Genomic DNA, 23,855 nt, shown 5'->3' with positions numbered 1-23,855 from the left:
CCAGTTAAAAAAATTCATATCAAACTAAATAATTCCAAAAAACAAAACCAAAAATGTGCTTTTACTTTGACATTTTAAATACAAAGTAAAAGTGTCATTAAGCTGGTGAATACTAGTTTATCAATGTTATTTTTAAATTGTTGTTTAGACCTTCTGTGTTTATGTTTTTAAGAACCAATACATAAATTACTCAATGATTCACATTTCATATTCTAGCACATTCAGCCAGTGTAGCAGGGTGTTATGGCTGTAGCTCAGGCGGTAAAGCGGCTCACCTGCTAATCAGAAGTTTTGGTGTTTGTTCGCTGTCTGATCCAGTCTGCATGCCAAATATCCTGGGGCAAGAAATTGTTGCTCTTCGATGCATCCATCAGAGTATGAATGTGTGTATATATACACACATTCACAGAAATAAGTGCTCGTGTGAATGGGTGAATGAGGCAAGTTGTGTAAAGCACTTTGAATGCTCAGAATAGAAAAGTGCTATATAAGAACCAGTCCATTTATCGTTATTATTTAGCAGGGCAATCACAACCTAGGTGGTGAAGTGGGTTGTCCAAAGTCACAGTACCCACCGAAATCCAGATTTTTCCTGAATGAGTAGGATGGCAAAGAAATTTGCTGAAGTGTTATGATTAAAAATGCTGACAGGTTGCAATTAAATGGATATAGAAAGCAGTGAATATAGTTTGAATCTGTTCTGTTGTTGATGCTTTTTGTAGTAACATTATTAAATATTGTTATTATATTAATTCTGCTGTTGCTCTTGACGAAGGCGGTCACACTTTTCTCCTCTCCTCCTCCTCCTCTCCCTTAGCCTCTTATGTCCTTGTCTAGTCTTGTGTTTTTTGTATTACTTTTCCCTGGAACATTCTCTCACAGTCTGTTCTCTAAAACCTAAAAGAGGAATTATGGATTGGATCAACTGGTCCTTAAATGCAATTGACACCCCTTTCTCAACGAGAAGTTTGGGCTTGGGTGAGCCTGAGTGCTGAAGATATCTACCTATTCGGAACCATGGTAACAGGGTTCTGGCTGATCGAAGCTGGCTTGGCCCTGACTTATCGAAGAATTAAGAAAGCGGAACCGGCTGTTCAAACCCCCACAAGGCTGCCCGCTGGGATTGAAACGATGGGAAGAGGCGTGAGTTTCTCAAAATGGGCTCATTGAGTGCAGCACGGATAAGATCTTGGAGAGGCTTAGGGCTGCTGTGAATACTCAGAATAAGATCTCTGACTGCAGACTGGATTACATCTCGGAAGGGCTAGCTCAGAATAACATCTCTGAACGCAAATTGGATGACATTGGTGGACTGTAGAACAGCTTTGAAATTCATATGAGCTGTTCGCACTAAAGTAAAAAGCACCATCACTTCATGCGGATACCCCTTTGGCGCCAGCTGCGGTCTCAAGGCTGGAGCTGAACAACAACACCCTGATGACTGTGTTTAGACTGTTCCTCCCATTCCATGCAAGGCCACCTGGGTTGGCTGGAAGACTGTTTACTTAGCCTGGCAGGGCGAAGGACACTGTCTCAGCTGAACTCTGGACACACACACACACATACATATACACTGATATGCACACACTCATCCCCCCTCCCTTTCCAAACGCCTTCGACGCTTATTCCCTTCCGATGCTGACGGTGGATCAAGGAGACCAGTGCACGCAGCCCCGGATGTGCTGTCTAATTCGGCTGTCTCTCACCCTTTACCCACCCCTGTTGCTTGTCATGTGTTTCTTTGGTGTATTAAGAGTTTTTTCATGTGCAGAGGTGTTTTTTTTCTGTTCTCAAACTGATCTCCCTGTTGGAGCTCAGTCTGGGGGGAGTTTTCACCTTATCTTTCCTCATGTGGTGCATTTTTCATTGTTATACCTCTCTAACCTGTCTTCCCCATGTGATGTTTTGTGTAATGTATGTATGGTCGGAGGGTAAGATGGCGCCATTGCGTGCAATAGGTCAGCAGCCTTATGAAATTTCCCCTTGTGGGACTAATAAAGGTATATCAAATTAATTAATTAATATTCAAGTATATGCAGATTGAAAAACTGATAACTTACTCAACTGGGGCGATCGTGGCTCAAGAATTGGGAGTTCTGCCTTGTAATCGGAAGGTTGCCGGTTCGAGCCCCGGCTTGGACAGTCTCGGTCGTTGTGTCCTTGGGCAAGACACTTCACCCGTTGCCTACTGGTGGTGGTCAGAGGGCCCGGTGGCGCCAGTGTCCGGCAGCCTCGCCTCTGTCAGTGCGCCCCAGGGTGGCTGTGGCTACAATGTAGCTGCCATCACCAGTGTGTGAATGTGTTTGTGAATGGGTGGATGACTGGATATGTAAAGCGCTTTGGGGTCCTTAGGGACTAGAAAGGCGCTATATAAATACAGACCATTTACCATTTACTCATGCAGAATAAACTGATTATAGGCCATTCTTTCATACATTTTAAAAAGTCGCTCTCATATTAATTAATCATTTATACAGTATGATTTTCATCATTGAGCGGTCCCTTTGTCATCTGTGCGTTGTCAGGGTTAGAGTAATTTATAGTTATAAACATCAGCATGAGAACTCCTGCTTCCCTACTCACTGTCGGGATAGTTCAGTGAAACCTCTATTCTTCCACTTGAAGTAAAATCAGGTACATCCTAAAGATAAAGTTAGCACAAGGGTAAGGAAATTGTGTTTGTCGATTATTTTTTTTTGTTGTAAATCACAGTAAATCTTATATGTTTGGAAAGCCTGTTTATTTCCCTTTAAATTGTGCCATAGTTAATGGTGTTTTTTCTATAGTACTTAACTTTTACATGGAGAAAGTAAAGCTGTTGGTGATATGTGGATGACACCCGGGTCACCATCAATTTTCAGATCAACTCAGTGGCTAGAAACAGTTCACCAGGGAAGAAATGAAGGATAATAGCTGTTTCTGGACTGCACTGTGCACATTCAGAAGGATGAGGGTCTAAATATTGAAGTGTATTGAAGTCAGACCAGTACCTGCTCTTTGATTTCCACCACCCTCTGGAACACAAGACTGGGATAATCAGGACCCTCCAACACCAGGCAGATAAAGTTTCCTGTAAGGCAAAAGGGAAGGAAAAGGAACACACCCTTTTAAAGAAAGATCTCAAAACGTGTTGTTATTCCAACTGGGCCATTATCAAATTGGAAAAGATGCACAGGAAAGAGGGTCACACCAACTAGGGAGAAACAGAATGACAAACGGAAGAACACTGTCATTCCTTATGTAGCAGTTTATCAGAGAAACTCAAGAGAATTTTCTCCAAGCATGGCATGGCGTTTAATGGGTGCAACTCACATGATCAACCCTGCTCTTCAACCCACAAATGCATTTTCCTGAAAAATGTGGCACCATTTCATGGGAAACAACTAACGAAATATAAAATGCATTACCAAGAAGAATTGTTAGAACAAACATCAACCAAACACAAATTTCCTTATTTTCTATACTAAGTTTGTATATGTTTAATATACATTTATGAATTATCACAATGAGATTATCCCACATATTTTGGTTTAGATTTTGTCTAGTTGTTTGTTTCTACGGAATAATATTGCATTTCATATGTTTGACAGCCTCTCGAACTAATTAATAACTACATCTGAATTTTCATATCTTTCAAATCTACCATGGAGTTCTACTAAACTTTTCTATGGAGCAAATACTTCCTTAATGATTCTGTTGCAGAGGTAGGGAATTATAAAGGCCATAGTGGAAACACTGAATCTCACACACAAGACACACAATTAATCCATCAACTTACTCCTACTACACTCCATAGAAAAAGGTTTTGTTGAGTGTTTGTGTATGGATGAATTGGGCTTATCGTGCAAAAGCACTTGGCGTGATCAGCAAGAATTGAAAGCACTTTTTAATTACCGATAATATCAGTGATACTAACGTGATTCTGGTTCCATTCAAAAGAATTCTTTACAACAACCAGTCCTGTTTCCAACACCTGAAGTACTTCTACTTGGGGAAAAAAAGTGATACAATTCTTGCCTCTTAATTACCTTTACTTTTAAAGCCACTGCAGTCACTACGGTCTAAAAAACACTCGTATACAAAATAAATTTACTGAAATAGACTGTCTAGCATTAAGAAGAGCTAAATTAGAGTGATTAAGTGAAATAAAATACAAAGCTGATTTGATGATCAGCCTTGTGAATTAAGACATAATTCTATTCTTAACTGCAGATGATTTCTTTAGACAGAAATGACAGTTGAGAGCCAAACTTCTGTGTGGGGTTAGGGTTAGATTTGAATGATCAGTGAGAGGTTGAATCATTTCATCCTAATTATTTAGACAGTAAGTCAAAAATAATCAAAAGCAGAATTTCAGAGAGTTTCATATTGTACGAGCAAAGCTAAATTGATTGTCAAAAGACTCAGTGTATATGAAATGAAAGTTTTCTTTTCTTCAGTTACCTTTTTTTTGGCCTAGATTAGTCATTTTTCAGAAGCTAATGTATCTCTGTTGTTTTAACATTTTTCAATGCTATCCCCAACCACAACATGCTGATTATAAAGAAGACATAAACTAACTAACGGTTAGTTTAGAACAATCAAATAGGAGAACCTCTAGGCTAATAGCAGGGCTGCATTTCATGGTAACAAAAGTACTGATATGAAAAAGTAATACAAGCATTCTTTCCTCTATTATGTTAGCAAGGAAAGAACACTTGTATTTAGCGTCTGTTCAAAGCATTGTTCATAACAATCTGTTCATTTCTGCTTTGGAAAGTAACTCATCAGTATACAACAGGCTACGTGGTTTCTGATTTTGAAGGATTTTTACTATTCACTTTGAATTCATCGGGCCCGGTGAAGAGGCTTGGTTAAGCAACAAATGGATGAAAGAAACCACGTGTGTGCCATTTCTGATATTGCAGGGTCTACATTTGAGAGGCATTTAAGAATGTGACATTTTTGCGAAAGTATGGTGTACAGACCTTTTCAGGCGCAAGGTGCTCAGAGTGTCTCAGTAATAGCAAGTGTGGGGAGATAATTGACTCCACTAAGGGCAGCTAAAAAGCACTCTGAGATGAGAGCTGTATTTAAGGAAAGTTTTATTATCTGCTTTAAAATGCCAAGTCATGCACTATTTTTGCCTGTGGGGGGAAAATGATTCTTAAATGCCAGCATTAAGTGCAGAATATTACCTGATCAGTGCAGTCGAGATTCAGCTAGATGAGCAAGATATAGGGGGTTAGGCAACCCCTCTGCTTGACAGTCTGGTACAAAAACCGGTGTAAAAAGTTATTCACCCACCCTCCATCCCGCTTTCAATATGAGCAGCAATTTGTGAGTGGATGGGAGAAGCAGCGTCTGTTAAAAAAAAAAAAAGAAAAACTAGGTACACCCTATGATGCAATAGTATGTGGAACCACCTTTACTAGCAATAAGTATTTTCTGTATGGCTTTATCAGCGTCTTACATTGTTGTAGAGAAATTTTGCTACACTGTTCTTTACAACATTGATGTTTGAGGGCATTCGCAGCTGTGATAATTTCCTTCCACAGCATTTTAATCAAGTTGAGGTCTAGACTTTGACTGGGCCATTGCCATTGTTTACTGTCCTTGCCTCAGTGTTAAAAATATTTCTTTGGGTGTTAAAACAAACTATTAACAATTTGCAGATCTCCTTTGACTAGGCCACTCCAAAGTCTTTATTTTGTTTTTCTTAAGCCATTCAGAGGTGGACTTTCTGGTGTTTTTTAGGTCATTTTCCTGTTGCAAAACTCAAGTGCACTTCAGCTTGAGGTCACAAACAGATGGCCTACGTTCTCTTCAGGACATTTTGGGAGATGCCAGAATTTGTGGTTCCATTTACTACAGAAATTCTTTTAGGTCTTGGGCAGCAAAACAGCCCCACACCATCACACTACCGTCACCATATTTTACTGTTGGCATGATGTTCCTTTTCTGAAATGCTGTGTTACTTTAATGCCAAAAGTCTAACTTGTGCCTTGTCAGTCCACGTAGTATTTTCCCAGAAGTCTTGGGAATCATCAAGACCTTTATGTTGCTAAGCAAAAGCAACATAACAGTATGTCAAGTTCATGGAGGAGGTCATAAAAAAGGGTGATGCAGAGGAAGTCCACGATAATGGGAAGGAGGGCGAAAAATGGTACATACCTCATCACGGTGTATTCCATGACAAGAAGCCGGGCAAACTGTGTGTGGTGTTCGACTGCTCTGCCAAGTACCAGGGAACCAGTCTGGACGATCTTCTGCTCACTGATCCTGACCTGATGAACAATCTCAACATCGTACTCTTTCGCTTCCGGTTGCACTCCACTGCATTGATGTGCAACATAGAGAAAATGTTTCACCAATTTCATGTGAGGAAGTCGGACCAGTATTACCTGCGCTTCTTTGGTGGAAGAAAGGAGATCTCGGTGCACAGCCCCAAGATGAGGGTGCATATCTTTGGCGCAGCCTCATCGCTTGGTTGTGTGAACTACGGATTGAAGCATTTGGCAACAGAAAATAAAGACCGATACCCATTAAGCTCTCAGTTCATTCTGAGAAATTTCTATGTTGACGATGGAGTCATAAGTACAGACAGCTCAGAGAAGGCTATTAAGTTGGCAGAAGAAGCCAGAAGACTTTGTGCCCTGGGTGGTTGAATCAGACTGCCTGAAGATCAGCACCAATCTTAAGGAACAGCCCGCAACGCGTCGAGGCATATTGTCCATTGTTGCATCCCTGTACAATCCCTTGGGTCTCGTAGCCCCCTTTTTGCTCATTGGAAAGGAAGTGCTGCAGCAGATGTGCTGTCATGGAACAGGTTGGGATGACCCTCTAACCAATGAACTTTGCCCATGGTGGGAAAAATGGAAAAATGACCTCAACAACTTGGAGAAATAAATATACCCCGAAGTTCCGCACCAGCAGATTTCGAAAAGGTTATCAAACATGAGTTACATCACCGTCCAACCGGTTATGGACAGTGTTCATATCTGAGGCTTAGCAATGAAGAAGGAGACATTCTCTGTGCACTAGTCATGGCCAAATCTCGTGTGGCCCAACAAAGGTCACCACAATCCCAAGATAAGAGTTGAGGGCTGCAGTCATCTCTATGAAAACCAGCAATGTTTTGAAGGAAGAATTTGGATATGCGGACATTGAAGAGCATTTTTGGACTGATTCAAAAGTTGTACTAGGGCACACCAATAACGAGGCTCGACGTTTTCACATGTTTGTAGCCATCCGTATCCAGAAGATACATCTCTACATGCATCAAAGGCAATGGAGATGCGTCCCTACCGGCCAGAATCCTTTGGATCGTGCTTCTAGAGGTTGTTTTGTCAATGAGCTAATATCATCGAACTGGTTTACCGGCCCTGCATTTCTATGGTAAAGGGGAATTGACCTCTCGGAAGAGGTGGCTCCGGGAACTGTCAGTCGGAGATCCAGAAGTTAAGGAAACACGGACTCTAAACACGGAAACCGTAGAACAAGATTTTCTTACCTATTGGCTGACAAAGTTCTCGTCCTGGACTTGTGCCATTTGTGCAGTGGCTGGCATTCTTCGAAGAATCAACAAGGATAAGTCAAATGGTCTCTCTGCAGTGCAGGAAAGAGAAGAAGCAGAGTGCCTCATTATCAAAATCTGCAGAGACAAACATACTCGGAGGAAGTGCAGCTTTTGAAGAAAGGTTGTCAGCTGCCACCTCATAACAAGCTACATCACCTCAACCCCTTCTTGGACAGCGATGGTGTGATTAAGGTTGGAGGTAGACTCTGTGATTCAAGTCTTCCTCTCTCAGTCAAACACCCTACCATCATTCCAAAGAAACATCATGTTACAAGGATGATCATAGCATACTGTCATGAAGAAGTCAAGCATCAAGGAAAGGGGATGACTCTCAGTATGATCAGGACAAGGGGTTACTGGATATCAGGAATTGGTAGGACGGTTGCATCTTATCTTCGCCATTGTGTAGTTTGTCGAAAGCTTCAGAGACGGACAGAAGAACAGAAAATGGCCAATTTCCCTCCAGAGCGAGTAAATTCATCTCCACCCTTTACCTACTGTGGAATGGATTGCTTTGGACCCTTCTATAGCAAGCAAGGACGTAGTGTGCGAAAACGATACAGTCTCCTTTTCACCTGCTTCTCCTATTATTGAAATGCTGGAGGACCTATCTACAGACACATTCATAATTGGACTGCGCTGCTTCATTGCTATAACTGGAGCCGTGCGCCAGATCAAATCTGACCAAGGCAGTAATTTCTTAGGAGCCAAGAATGAACTGCAGGAAGCCCTCATGGAACTAGATGGTGATAAACTGACTAACTTCCTTTCTAAAAAGCAGTGTGACTTCATCCTAAATGCTGCTGGTTCAAGTCATGTTGGTGGAGTGTGGGAGCGTCAAATTAGAACAGTCAGGAGTGTTCTCAACGCGACCCTTGCACTCTCACCTAAAAACCTACCTGATGCTTCCCTCCAAGCATTCTTCTATGAAGCAATGACGATAGTTAACAGTCGTCCTCTCACTGTCGAAAACCTACACGATCCCAACAGTCGTGAGCCACTGACACCAAACCACTTACTTACCCTGAAGCCTACCATTGCCCTTCCTCCCCCCAGCAAGTTCATAAGGGAAGATATTTATGTGAGAAAGACATGGTGCCACTTACAATATTTGGCCGAGCAGTTCTGGAGCCATTGGCAGAAAGAGTATTTGGCCAACATTGCCTTCAGACAACGCTGGCAAACCCCAAAGAGAAACCTGCAGATCGGGGATATAGTCATAATGAAGGATGAAGACTTGCCCAGAAATGAATGGAGGTTGGGCAGAGTCGTAGAAACTACAATGGACAGAGATGGACTGGTTAGGAGAGTAAAGCTATGTCTAGGGGACAGGAAACCTGGAAAAAATGGTGAACGTCTCACCAAGCGGTCAGTGCTTGAACGGCCAGTTCAAAAACTAGTCTTATTGTTGGAAAATGACTAGTTCATTCCTTGCATACTAGGCTTCTGTTGGTTGGTCATTCTTTGTATTAGGAAATCATTTGTGTTCTCTCTTCCTATGTTTATGAAGTTATGATATTTGGAATACTAATGATTTGGTGGGAGTGTAAATGACCCAGATTACTTGTTCTATTTGATGTTATTCCAATTATTCCTTTCATATATCCCTGAACGAATTATACCTTATAATGTTCATTAGACTCTTATTTTGAAATTCGGAACGGGCAACATCCGGGAAGGAAGATCGAGCTGCTACTGTTTGCTCACCAGAAAACGTTAATGAGAAAGTTATGGTTTTCCATCCATCTTTAAATTAGCATCTAGCTGGAAGGCGAACAGCTCTTACGATATGTCTGTGGTAACTTGTGAATAAATGGGTTGGAATACCCCACCATGGTCCATCCGTTATAGTCATTGAGTGCATCGTCTGAATAAAGTCCGGCTGGAATGGTTTTCATCTTGAGACTCTGCTATGCAGGCCATTTTTGCCCAGTCTCTTTCTTATGGTGGAGTCATGAACACTGACTGAGGCGACAGAGGCCTGCAGTTCTTTGGATGGTGTTCTGAGGCCTTTTGTGAACTCGTGGATGAGTCGTCGCTGCGCTCTTGGGGTAATTTTGTTCAGCTGGCCACACCTGGGAAGGTTCACCATTGTTCTATGTTTTTGCCATTTGTGGATAATGGCTCTCACTGTGGTTCACTGGAGTCACACGGCTTTAGAAATGGCTTTATAACCTTTTCCATACTGTGAAATCTTATTTACTTTGTTTCTCATTTATTCCTGAATTTTCTTGAATTGTGACATGATGTCTGGCTTTTGAGAATCTTTTAGTCTACGCAACTTTGTCAGGCAGGTCCTATTTAAGTGATTTCTTGATTGAGAACAGGTGTGGCAGTAAGCAGGCTTGGGTGTGGCTAGAGGAACTGCACAGGGCCATGTAGTAGGGCTGGGCCATATTATACCGTTCACGGTAATACCGGTATAATGTTAGGCAACGATAAGAAAATAAAATATCGTGCTAGAATATGGGTAAAATGCGCATGCGCAGTGCATTTGTTTTCATACGCACATGGCCGAAAAAGCGGCAACGGAGAATGAGAAGGGAGAAAGCAGGTTGTTGAATGAAACGGATGAACCAGAATTGGTTTGTGAAAATGGTGCAACTTCAGTGGTGTGGCACTGGTTTGGTGTTTGTCCATCAGATACCCACTAAAGCACATTTTTTTTGTAGAACATGCAAGCGGGCCGTCATTATTACTGTATTTCTCGGACTAAATTAAATACTGTGACAACATGGGAATAGATCAGCTGTGATAAAATACAGCATTAATGAATCAATGGTACAGAAGTGGAGGAAGCAAGAAGAATGAGTTGAATAAAGTTTGATTTATCTGACTGCTTTGTTTCGCTTAATGTGCCTTATAATACCGTGCACCTTATGGTCTGAAAAATGCGTATTTGACTTTTTTATTTGGCACACGGCAGTTTAATGTTGCAGAGCACCTCTTTTTAACTTCAGTGGATATTATATACATGGTTATGCTGAGGATATGTCAGCCCATTTCTACTGGAAATGCCTTTTGGTTAAACTTTCAGCAAGGAATTTGCACTGTTAAATTTAGCTTTAATGCACATAAAAAACAGCTGCTTGTTTAAGTGAAAATAAATGGATGGGTTCTTTGCGCTATTAAAGTTGTGGAGTTGCATTTTGTATTTTGTCTTGCATCAATTATATCGTCAGTTATATTGTTATCGCAATTTTCAAATATATATCGTGATAAATATTTTTGGCCATATCGCCCTGCTCTACCATGTAGGTTTGGATTTTTTTCCCCCCATAATAGATATCGATGATCTATCATGCATTTTCCATTGTTTCGGTTCCGGGTCGCTGCTCGTGCGGTTGACCGGCCAGTGCTACCTAGCCTGACCCATCTCCGCAATATGATGTTTGTGTATTGTATGTATGGTTGGCAAGGTATCTATCTTAATTGCCCTTTGGGGATGAATAAAGTCTATCTGACTCTGACTGAAATATCTATGTGTGACAAACCTATACAAAATAGGAAATCAGGAAAGAGGAAAAGTCTTTTTCATACTACTGTACATTGCTGGTAAAATAGTTTTATCATACAAAGAATTGTCTTTCTAACTTTCTTTCTAAAAATCTCAGTCTTGTATGTGTTTTTATTTGTTAGAAAGGACTTTGTCTACACTTGTACAACAAAGTTAATATTGGTGCTATCATTTCTTCCATAAACAAACTGTGAGATTAGTCTTTTTGTTACTGTAAGAGTTTTTCTTTGTTTCTTGCTCAAGGTCACAGAAAATAAGTTTCATTCTGATTTGTAACCAACATCTTTTTTGTTGATATGTCCCTTTGATTTGCTTGGTGTTGATAAATTATTTTAAAGTTATAGTAATTACAGCTCCTGGTTTAGAGTGTTACTGGAACACTGCTGGTGCCATTGCACACATGTTTCTGTTGTGCAACAGGGGGAAAAAAGGCTTTGTTGGATAGCCTTGAGGATATTATAGATGCTGTGTTTTTCTCAGCCTGCTTAGCTTAGATAAACCTCACTCTGACCAAGCCTACATTCGTCCTGCTAATGCCCCAGGCGCTCACAAAATTGATTTCAGTAATAAAGGGACAGTCTACTCATAATATACGGATGGTGTTCAATTCAACCCTGTTACCATGCCAAAGGGGCACTTGTTTAAGACTTTATTTACACCCTTGCAGCACTGCTTGGCATACTCCGTAATGTGGTGAATCAGACCATAAGATTTGGATAAAAGGTTTGAATTGCCAAAAGCTCTTAAAGTTCTTCAGACAGTGTTTAAAGTACTCAACTGTGAACTTGTGTGGGATGCACTCCTTTTGCTGCACTTAGTCTTGTTTTCATCAAAAGGATTGCAACTGCTGAAATTATAGCCTAAAAGTTTCATTTTCTTCACTTCCTCCACAGCCAATGGCCTCCTACTGCTTAGTAAATAATTTGTATTTGAAGTTCTGTTATGACCTCAAGAGTATCCTGCTCTTTATGGCAATATAGCAGTTAGGTATTTAATGCTAGTGTTTGCTGATTTGGACTACTGGCTGTTTATATGCTTAGTGTGCCTTAAGCGTTCAGAATTTTTTGATGCGTTTTTCTTATAGCTAATGAAATTTTTTTTCAATTCACAAGAAGATTACCTTTACAGGCTGTGCCATCAATCAGAAGCTTCATGGTTGACCCATGAAAGACTATAATTAAGTTACCCTAATTAACTTAATGAAGTGTTACACTCTGGTGATTTTACTATATAAAGTAAATTGAAAGAAAAATAGGCATCATTACTCATCAGCTGGTCTGGTATTTAGACAGAGGCTTTAGGAAGAGTTTTTTCGTCAGTTCTTCTTTCAATGGGTGTCTTACTGGAAAAATCTAACAATTACCATGTTTTATTTTCTGAAAGAATTTTCAGGTGATCACTATCGTGGATGCATTTATGAAATGAAGATCAGTCTTTGAGTGTGATTTGAATTTGTGGTTCTCCATGTTTTCTTATCTGTATTCAAGCTTAATTCTAATGTTATGACAGAAGTGCAGTTAAAAACACTTGAGGCTTTTACTCAAGAATATTTTTTTAAGGTCTGATAACATCATCAGTAATTGTTGTGTCTTTGAAGCAGCTGAAGTTTAACCACAGTTTAATGTGATCTAAAAGCAAGAAATGACTGCTAAACTAGCCTGCTCAGAGTACAGACGCATGATCAAGGGTGGCCAGGCTTGATGCTGAAGACAAAGGAAAAAATCAATGGTTTGGGGTCACTTCAATCACTTTAACTAGGCGCTACAGATGCCCATGCCCCTCTCTGAGGCCAATTTGTGGAGTAAACAGAAGTGTGTAATTGTTGTCAAGTTCCCTGGTGGCCCAGGCAGTACAATTCTCTGGACCTTATTCTATTCTAATAACCTTCATGCTAGAAAGCATAAATGAGGCCACTTTTTAGAGCCCTTAGTATTGTATGTCTGTAAACAATATAGTAGACACTGAGAAACAGCACACAGTCTTCATTAAGGTAGCATTCCCTCATGTCCCTGATGGCTCCAAAGAAATGATGCTATATTCTAATGGCACTGTGGACTCAGAAACAATATGTTCTTTCCATAAATATGCACAATGAACTTCAGAGTTTTAAATTTCCACTTATCAAACCAATCATATATTAGGTATATTTTTGTCTTAAATTTGACTTTAACTTAAGCCAAAGACTGTTATGATTCCTCAGTGGTTTCAAAATCATTCAGTTGTCTATCTTGGGAGGAAAGTGTTGGAGGAATTCAGTCAGTAAAAGTCACTCATGGTGTTGTCCTGAGGAATTCACCAAACAAAGGATCTAGGCCTTGCTTATATAGGCACCCCTTTATTACCCCGTTGCTGGGTAGCAAACCTACCCAGGTCAAACACAGCTCAACAGGATATATGCAGTAGGTTAAAGTAGGTTAAATAAAAACTTAACTGCCCAGAGGCAGGAAACTGGTCACTGCCTCAATTAAGGGGATCACGCATACCTGCACTTCTACAACCTGCAGGGGTCAAGCATTATATAGGCACAGAAGAAAGAAAGCTAATTCTCTACAAAAGTTTATATGAGTTTACTTATATGGCACATTTAAACAAAGTAAGTGTTTATTATGTTGATGTCTCAATGCATGCTCAATCATCCAGGTCAGGAAATCCCAGAAAGTTGATTCCATTGATTTGGACATTCTGTTTTCATTGGGAGAAATGTTTCATCACTCATCCAAGTGGCTTATTCAGTCTCAGCTGCTGCAGGTTTCCCCAACCTTACAAACAGTATATTTGCAAAGAACGAAAGTAGCACCACTAACTAATAAGGTCAGTTTCATGTTCATTAATATGCAACTTGTCATGACCACTGATCAATGGCCATGATTACTGTGACGTTGGACCTGGTACACATAGACAGGACACGGATGTAATGACAGCACTACTTTATTTCCGAATGTGATTTCACTGTGGTTTTTGTTTTCACTGGGACACAGATACTCCCCCTCCACTGTCACGTCTGCTCTCTCCCTCTCCGACTGTCACTGTGAACATATAAAGAGACATAATCACACTCACATCCCAGCACACCTGTTCACCCCCCCCACCGCGCCGCCCCGGGAGCTCACCGCGTCACCCCTCCTCTGCCGCTGGCCAGAGACCACACCCACGCCACACATCCCCACCGCCCGACTGAGGTCGGGGCCCATCCGGCCTATGGATCACCTTGAACTTAAAGGGCTGCAGAGCCAGATACCACCGAGTGATCTGGGCGTTGGCATCCTTCATGTGGTGGAGCCACTGCAGCGGGGCATGGTCTGAGGAGACGGTGAATGGGCGTCCCAGGAGGTAGTAGCGAAGGGAGTCGACCGGATCGCCAGGCGCTCCTTCTCCACAGTACTGTACCGTGACTTGCGGTCCGTTAGCTTCCGGCTGGTCAACTCCCCCTACCTGTTGGGACAAAACGGCCCCCAGCCCCCTGTTCGAGGCGTCAGTCTGCATACAAAAAGGGAGGGAGGGAGGGAGAAGTTAGGCGTGAACAGCAGCGGCTCTCCACAGAGAGCCCGTTTCACCTGCACAAACGCCGCCTGGCACCTCTTTGTCCACTGGACCAGATTCAGGCACCCTTGCGAGTGAGATCAGTTAAAGGGCTGGTCAGGTCCGCGAACCCTGGTACGAACTGCCGGTAGTAGCCGGCCAGCCCCAGAAATTGTCTCATCTCCTTTTTCGTCTTGGGCCGGATGCAATCGCTGCGGTCTTCTCCACTTGAGGCCACACATGCCCGCCCCCCAAGCGGTACCCCAAATACTGTACCTCCCTCCGTCCAACCGTACACTTCTTCGGGTTCGCCGTGGGCCCCGCCTGCCTCAGAGACTCCAGCACCGCAGCCACACGCCGCACATGCTCCGCCCACGTGTCACTGCAGATGATGACATCATCCAGATAGGCGGCAGCATAGGCAGCGGGGGGCCGCAGCACCCGGTCCATGAGGCGCTGAAAGGTGGCAGGAGCCCCGAACAAGCCAAACGGAAGCGTAACTTACGGAGTGGAGAAGGCCGTCTTTTCCTTGGACTCTGCAGACAAGGGAATCTGGCAGTAGACCTTGGTTAAATCCAGCGAGCGGTGCCCAACCGGGCAACCAGGAGCTCGTCGACCCAGGGCATGGGATAAGCATCAAAACGTGACATCTCATTCACTCTGCAATAATCGACACAGAACCGTATAGACCCATCCTTCTTCACCACAAGAACAATGGGGCTACACCAAGCACTGTGTGACTCTTCTATTACGCCCAACCTCAGCATTTCCTTCAATTCCCGGAGAACAATTTGTCTTTTATGTTCCGGCAGCCTGTAGGGTCGTGAACGCTCCATCACACCAGGCTACATTTCAAAATGGTGCTCTATGAGGCCAGGTAGGGGGGGAGAACACGTCGGCAAAAAGCTGTTGCAATGCAGCAATATCTGCCCTCTGGGCCTGTGTGAGATGGTCACTACAATGGAGGGAGGCAGGGTTGTTAGATTTTGGCACCTCCGGCCCCAACTCGTCTCTCTCCCTTACCAGGCTCACCAGAGAAGCGGTCTCCGCCTCCCTCCAGGCTTTGAGGAGGTTGAGGTGGTAAATCTGCGTGGCTGCCCCTGTCCGACTATACTATTTCATAATCAACGTCCCCCACTCGCCGTGTGACCACAAAGGTTCAAGGACCACGAGTAATTTAGAGCTGGAAGAAGGAAATAACACAAGCACTTCATCTCGCGGTGAAAATTGCCCGAGTTTTCACCCCTCTGTTGTACAGGCGTTGCTGCCGCTGCTGGGCCTGGAGCAAATTCTCCCGTGAGAGTCTCCCCAGTGTGTGCAGCTTTGCTCTCAGGTCTAGCACGTACTGAACTTCACTTTTTGCAGGGCTCGGACCCTCCTCCCACTTTCCTTAATCAGGTTGAGCACCCCCCACAGCTTTCTGCTGTACAACAGTTCAAAGGGAGAAAATCCTGTGGAGGCCTGGGGCACCTCCCACACTGCGAACAACAGAGGGTCTAACCAGCGATCCCAATTGCGTTCATCCTCGTGAATGAACTTACGGATCATGGACTTTAGGGTTTTATTCAGCCACTGCACCAACCCGTCGGTTGGTAGACGCTGGTCCGAACAGCCTTAATGCCCAATAACCCGTACAGTTCCCTCAGTGTGCGAGACATGAACGATGTGCCCTGGTCGATCAGTATGTCTTTCGGAATACCAACCCGGGAGACGACCTGAAACAGTGCCTGACTTCTCACGGAAATGGTGCGCAGTGGCATTGCTTCCGGGTATCCTGTCGCATAATCCACCAGGACTAATACAAAGCGATAGCTGCGTGCACTCCGGTGAAATGGCCCGATGAGGTCCATACCGATGCGGTGAAACAGGACCTCCATGAGGGCTAAGGCGCCTTCGGGATGGCCGGCTGGCTAACTAGCTGACACTCCGGACACGACGAGCACCAGCGGCGCATGCAGCCCAGATGCCAATAGAATCGGGCCATTATCAGCTCCAGAGTTTTTTCACATCGCATGTGTCCGGCCGTGGACAATCATTTCCCGGCGGCTTTGCGGTACCAGCAACTCGGTATGAATTTTGTTAGTGCGAGTGTCCCGGCTCACTTGCTACTATTGTATTTCAATTGGAAGTGCAGTTAAGTCCGCGTGGCCTGGCCACAGGGTGCACCCATTGACCATCAATTTCCATCACTTGGTCATAGGCTGAGCGTAGGGTGTCAGTCCGAGACTGCTCGAGTGGGAAATCTCCCGTGGGGCACATTACCGGAGGCCCCCCCGAGTCAGTGTCGGGCGACCCCGCATTACCACTGAACGCCACACAGATATTACACGCGTCTACCAGCCGCAATCGCATTCCTGCATACTGCCCCAATAAAGTATGGAACCCCGGCCAATCTGTGCAGAAAATCAGGGGATGTGACAGGCGCGGACTAACCACTGCCTTCACTTTATGTTTTTTGCCCTTAAATTTCAACACCAGTGACACCACGGGATATCAGTGAATGTCCCCGTGCACACATTTAACCTCCACCCAGTCAGCCTCCAACAACGCCCCGGGGCGAACCAAACTTTGGTGGACCAGGGTCTGCGTGCATCCCGTGTTCATCAAAGCATGGCGAATGCCCCCTTGACACCTTACCGGCACGCGGTAAGTCCCTCCTGGACCGGGGGCGGGCACTGGAGCACTGACAACACGGAACACCTACCTCAACTCTATGAGCGGACACTCCCGGCGCAGGTGCCCCAGCCGACCACACTTCCAGCATTCCGGCCCCAGCGTCTTTGCGGCTCCCCGTGGCTCCGGCTGGAAGCAGCGGCTGGAACAGGTTCCTGGGGCTCCACCCCGCTGCCTGCTCCGTTCCAACAGGGCAGCCGTCCCTCCTTTGTGTCGCCACCACCGGCAGGCTAGGCGCCAGAACACGGTCGCTTCGCTGCGGCTTCTCTCGGCTGGGTCCCGGGTTGGCCGCAAGATGGTCCTCTGCCAGCGTAACCGCCGCCGTCAGATCTGCCGGGCGGTGGCAGCGGACCCAATGAGCCCCCCACGAATTGCTCGAGGACGACCAGATTGAGCAACCGAGCCTCCCCAGCCGAGGGGCCTGATCGCAGCCACCTCGCTGCCGCATCCTCCAGCTGCCGAGCCCCTCCCATCATTCTGCTGGCTCGGAATTGACGGCGGTAATCCTCTGGGGAGACACCCAAACGGTCCAGTACCGCCCGGCATACATCCTCGAACACCCCCCGCGATCTGGGGGGCAAGCTCAGCACCGCCGTCTGAGCCTCGCCCAACAGAAGCGGCAGCAGCTGGGTGGCCCATTCCTCCTCCGGCCAGCGGCAGGCCAACGCCGTGGCCTGGAAAGCCTCAGTAAACACCAGCAGGTCCTCCCCTTCCCTCATCCGGTGCAATGTCACTGACAGCAGAGGGGGAGGGGCGCCGGCGCGGCTGCATTCCCCAGCAGCTGCTCCAGAGCCGCGGTCTGCTGCTCAAATTGCTGGCGAAGCAACGCCAACTGCTGGTCCTGCGTCGCAGCCTGTCGAGCCGCCATCGCCACCATGTCCATCATCATTTGGCCCACAATCTGCAGCAGTTGGGCGGGCGGCTGGGCAGGCGGCTGAGCCGCCGGGGGAGCAGGTGGAGCGGACTGGGGATCGGACATCGCGCCAGGGTTTCGACACCAGTGTGACGTTGGACTCGGTACACATAGACAGGACACGGACAGCACTACTTTATTTCCGAATGTGATTTCACTGTGGTTTTTGTTTTCTCTCGGACAAAGACACTGCCGCTCCACTGTCACGCCCACGCCACAATTACCTTTCACAGAATGGCTACAATCACAGCATTCAGTTTTATTTATTTATTTAACAGTCTTTAAGTTACAAGATAATGACCCCACAATAATACAAAGATACATGTAACTCCAGCAATCAAACTACCCCTCCAAGAGCATGCACTTGGCGACAGTGGGAAGGAAAAATAGCTTTTAACAGGAACAAACCTGCAGCAGAACCATCTTCAAAGTTACAGTCATCTGCTGCGACTGGTCTAAGGTGAAGAGAGGAAGACAGGACGAAAGACACATTATAGAAGAGAGCCAGAGATTATAAGAGCTACTGACTAAATGCAGTGGTGTATAGTGAGTGCATCATGGGAAGTCCTCAGCAGCCTAGGCCTAATGCAGTGCAACAGTGGGAGGAATCAGGGTCACATGATTCAGCCCTAACCTTATGCATCATCAAAAAGGAAAGTGTTAGACTTAATACTTTCCTTTTAGATTAGACTTAATCTTACAGGTAGAGAGGGTGGCTGTGTGTCAAATATAATTCAGTTCCAAGCGAATGAACAGTGTCCACTCATCAGCAGGGACATTCTATCTCATGCACGGAGGCAGATATATTATCCTCACCCATGCTGGTTTGCTCTCTGGACTTGTGCATGAAAGTTGTCAAAATATTTTTTATCAAAACACTTGAGCAATGGCCACAGAGTCTCACAAACACAAAAACACATTTTCAACAGGTTTTACTTGCAGTAAGGAGACGTACAGAGTCCACACCAGTGTACAACGCAGTGGACAAAGTACGACTAAGGCATACAGTGTCTTGCCCTCATTTATAATGTGATTGCACAGAGTTTTACAAGTACTTAAATGTGCTGAACTTTCCACTGCCCATGCATATATGCCGAGAAACCAGTGTTCTTATCTTTATAACCTCGACCCCAACTGTCCTGTCTTCAGTTTGTTTGTTTCTCAACGTTTTGTCCTGTTTCACAAGTCCCCTTGCAGGTACACCTTAATTAACTCCTCTCATGCAGACATAAGTTGAGCAATGGTTTAACAAAATTTCCCATCAAAAGGTGTAATTTGAATACTGCAGTCCTGCCTCAGAAGGTTATTGCCATCATTTAGAGTGCAAGAGCTGTGTCCACCTGGTCTCTTTTTATTGCATGTTTTTGAAGAGTGGTATTTTGAAAAACATCCTTTTTAAGTGCTTTGCAGTTGAGGTGCTGTGTTTTCTAAGTTTGACAACCCTACATTATAGGATCTGTTGGTCGCTTTAGACATCCTCTCCCACCACCCCTTGATCCTGGAGTTAAAGTTTCTCCTACTTGAAACCACTCTACTGTTGGCTTTAACCACTGCCAAGCAAGTTAGTGAGTTACATACTTTATCCATTCACCCCATCTTGTTTGCAGTTGACCTCTGGACTCACTAAAGTGTATTTGAGGACATATCTCTGGCCTAAAGCTGTAAGAGCTCTCTGGCCTCGGTGGGACTCTGAGCTCTTTCTACTATGGGTATGGCCACGTCATGGATTTTGTTCAGAGGTGTGTCAGTACAGCAGCAAGTTGGGCTATGCATTTTATAGGCTGGATGTTCCACAGTCATCAGGCAGTGCTTGAATTTAGTGTCTCAGGTCAACCTGAGACGGTAGATATTAGATGCATTGATGCATGCTCAATCATCCATGCAAGGAAATCCTCTTGTTACTGACCAATGGTCATTAATCATTGGTTGTTGCTCTTGGAACCGTGTCTTCATTCCACTTATTTTGTATACAAGGGTCAGCAGTACATGCAGAACTGGTGTGCCATGGGTTCCCCAGTTTCATCCACTGTTTCCCACTCGTACATAGAAGAAGTGGAAAAGTTGGCTTTGTTATCTAACTCTACATCACCAAGTCATTGGTTCAGGTATGTGGATGACACCTGGGTGAAAATCAAATCTCAGGATGTACCACAATTCACTGACCACATTAACTCGGTGAACCAACACATAGGATACACCAGGGAGCATTTAAACTTGACAGGCTAGTCTTCTTAGACTGTGACATTTCCATCAGTCCACAGTAAACCAACACATTTGGATCAGTATCTAAGGTTTGATTCTCATCATCCACTGGAGCACAAACTGGGTGCTCCAGTGAAGGACAACATCTGCTCTACAAACAGTTCTCCCTCTGAAATTGCTACGTCCAAATGAACAGAATCAACTTTTTGCGATTAGCACAGAAAAAAAAAGTGCTTAGAATGAGTATGGAGGGAGCTGGCTGACCATGTTAGTATGAGGGGCTGGACCCCTGATCATGGCTCAACAGGTGTGTCACAGACAGATGTGGTGAGATTGGAGCTTCTATATTTGGTCGTGTCAAGTAGATTCCCATAGTGAAACACCCCAGTCTTATTAAAGAACTAGGGATTATGTTATCTAACCCATAATTATATTGCAGGAAGCAGCCATCAGAAAATATATGCTAAGACCGGCTGTTATGTTTAAACAATGCACAGTTCATAGTAGGAGGCCCAAAGTTTGCCAAGAAAATCAGGATCTTTGACCCTGTTGTCCAAATGACAGAAACTGAGACTCATCTGACCAGGCACTATTTTTCCAATTCTCTGTTGGCAAATGTTGGACGGTCTGTTCAAATTTTTGCTTTCAATCTCATGTTCTTAGCTAACAAGAGTGTCACCTGATGTGGTGTTCTGCTGCTGTAGCCCATCTGGTTCACGATTTGATGTGTTGTGTGTTCACAATTGCACTTTTGCATACCTTAGTTGTAATGAGTGATTATTCTTTATGAGCTCAAAGTAGTGTGGCTATTCTTCTTAGACTTATGGCATCAATGTGACATTTTTGCCCAAAGAACTGCTGTTCATTGGATATTTTCTTTGTTTTTAGACCAGTCTCTGTAAACCCTAGAAATGGTTGTGTGGAAAAATCCAAGTACACCAGCAACTTATGACATACTGGGTCCATTTGAAGCAGAGTTTGTTCAATTTTTGTCTTTGAAGCCGCAAAGACATAATAAGCCTCTCCCAGACAAATATTTGATAGACAGTATTGTACTGTTCTTGCATTCCTGGTATGCCTGTTTGGAGCCATTTCCTAGTCAAGATTTTCTTAGATAACATTATAATAATTCTCAGTAGATATTTATCTGCTGGAGTGGTTCTGTTTGGGATTTCCAGGCCTGCGTACACATATAAGAAATCAAAAGGGATTTGGGTCCAAAAATCTTTTCCAAACATTTGTGGATATCTTGTCAGAATGAAGTAACTTGGGGCGGGACCAGAATAGATGGAAGTGATTAGCCTTTAGACTGTCACATAGCCTCAAGTTTCACATCTCTTTAATAGTTGGGACTAATAAGGATCATTTTCTGTAAAAGAATATCGATATGGCACGTGGATTAGGTTTGTAGATAACCGTTAGATTAATCTGATGCTGCCAACACTTTCATGTGACCACGCTGGAAAACCCTGGTCCCAGCGTTAGGGTCAGTGAGACAAAAAGATATCCTGGATATGCTGACCTCGCACCATGGTATACAGGGTTCTGAGACAGTAGCTGGACTGCCTGTTTACCCTCATCATTAATATTTGCAATGAAAATATTAGTCGAACATCATGAAGTCTGTATGTGTTTCATAGTGTCGAACAAGCTTTGTGCAATTAAACCTAACAGTTACTACATGACAGAAACACCAACGATATCTCTTTTAATAATTTTTTAAAGTTTACGTTTGTATACACAGGTCACACTGATTATTGGAAAAAACACAAACATGTTAATCAGATTTATTTGCTCTCTCTCCTCCTTCAACATCCTTTAATGCTAGATTTAATACAGAATTGGTGACTGAAACAAGTATGACACATACGAACATCAGGAGATAAAGACCTGATAGATACAACCTCAGTAAATTCAGTCAGTGTTCAACCTCCAGCAGGGGTTATGACAGTTGTGTACCAGGACCCACACTTTGTCTGCGCTTGCGAGGCGAGCGGTTCTATCACACCCTTTGCCGTGAGACTGGGCTGGGCAGACATATCCAAAATCATCGAAGCACTTTTACAAATAGGCTCTGGTCGACAAACCAACCAGATATCTGAAGAATAAACCACTACATTCCCGGCTAAAAAATATTAAAAGTGTATTTGGTGACACACAACCAGTGTTTTTCAAAGCACAGTTCAGTTAGCTCCTACATGTTCTTTCATGCACTGAAACAATGGCCACCAGGCCAAAGCAATGGTTTTTGACTTAATCAGTGTTAACCCCGCCCCCTGACTTGATGACGAGCCTTTATTTGTCACTACAAATGTTGCACGTACATGTTACCTGCAGTGACATTGGACACTTTGATGGGTGAGGCTGACAGATAAAATAAATTCATGAAGACAACCGCAGGGCCACAAGTGCCAAAATGACTTAAATAAATACATAATTGTGTCAATAATTAATTTATTAAATGTATCATTAATTAAATAAAATTCTAAATAAATACATAATAAATGTTTTAAATTAATTGAATGAACATTTAATTATTGAAATATTTAATTAATTCCAATTTAATTCATTAATAAAGCATCTAAATAATGATTTAACAGTATATTTAATTAATTCATTTTGTCACTCCTGGCCCTCCACAGTTAAAGGTCACAACTTGTGTTTTTTAATATTTATAGCCTGATAGTGATCCAAATTCCTCTATTATCATCATGATTCTAGGTAGGGATACATTTGGTTGGCTTAGGTAGATAAAAATATCATCAGCTCCTTATAGTCTCCCTGTATATTGATTCCTCTAATTTGATTATCCTGTTTTATGTGCTGGCTAAGAGGTTCAACAAACTGAGCAAATAAGATCGGTAACAGGGGGGCAGACCTGTCGGCATGATCTTTCAAGGGTAAATGGTTCCGATAGACTGCCATTTATTTTCATTTTGGCTGTTGGTTTATTACAGATTGATTGAATTGTCTTAATGACTATTTGATGAAATCCAAACTTTAAAACTTTATAGAGAAATGACAATCTTACAGAGTCAAATACTTTTTCTGCATCTAAACCTATCAGCATTGCCTCAATATTATTCTTTTTATATGATGTATGACGTGGAGAGTCCTTCTAATTCTGTCTTGGGTCTGGCTCTGATTGATAAACCCAGTTTAGTCAAGATTAATAAATTAATGGATTATTAAAATTAATCCAGGTTTAATACTGATCTTGGTTGATAGTGTCTATAATTCAATTTATCTTTTCCCTCCTTTGGAACAACAGATATGGCCGCTTCTTTCCATGAGCAGGTAACCTCCCCTCATTTAAGGACCCAGTTACACACTGCCTTTAGTCTAGGAGTTAATTTCTCCCTGTAGGCCTTATACCATTCACCAGTGAAACCATCCATGCCAGGGCTTCTATGTGCTTTTAGTCTTCCAATTGTGGCATTCATTTCTTTATAACAATAATTTTGCCCTGTATA

The 23,855-nt window shown here is 43.5% G+C and overlaps 1 protein-coding gene across 3 annotated transcripts in view; it reads left to right on the top strand.

Annotated features, from left to right (window-relative positions):
* phf14 (PHD finger protein 14) overlaps positions 1 to 23,855 on the top strand; it is a 144,934-nt gene that overhangs the window by 98,820 nt on the left and 22,259 nt on the right. The gene's annotated exons all lie outside the window — the stretch shown is intronic.

The sequence above is a fragment of the Haplochromis burtoni genome, unplaced genomic scaffold, assembly GCF_018398535.1.
Source record: "Haplochromis burtoni strain Fernald_Lab_line unplaced genomic scaffold, NCSU_Asbu1 Contig_366, whole genome shotgun sequence".
Lineage (NCBI taxonomy): Eukaryota > Metazoa > Chordata > Actinopteri > Cichliformes > Cichlidae > Haplochromis > Haplochromis burtoni.
This window is presented reverse-complemented; position numbering and strand designations above follow the sequence as displayed.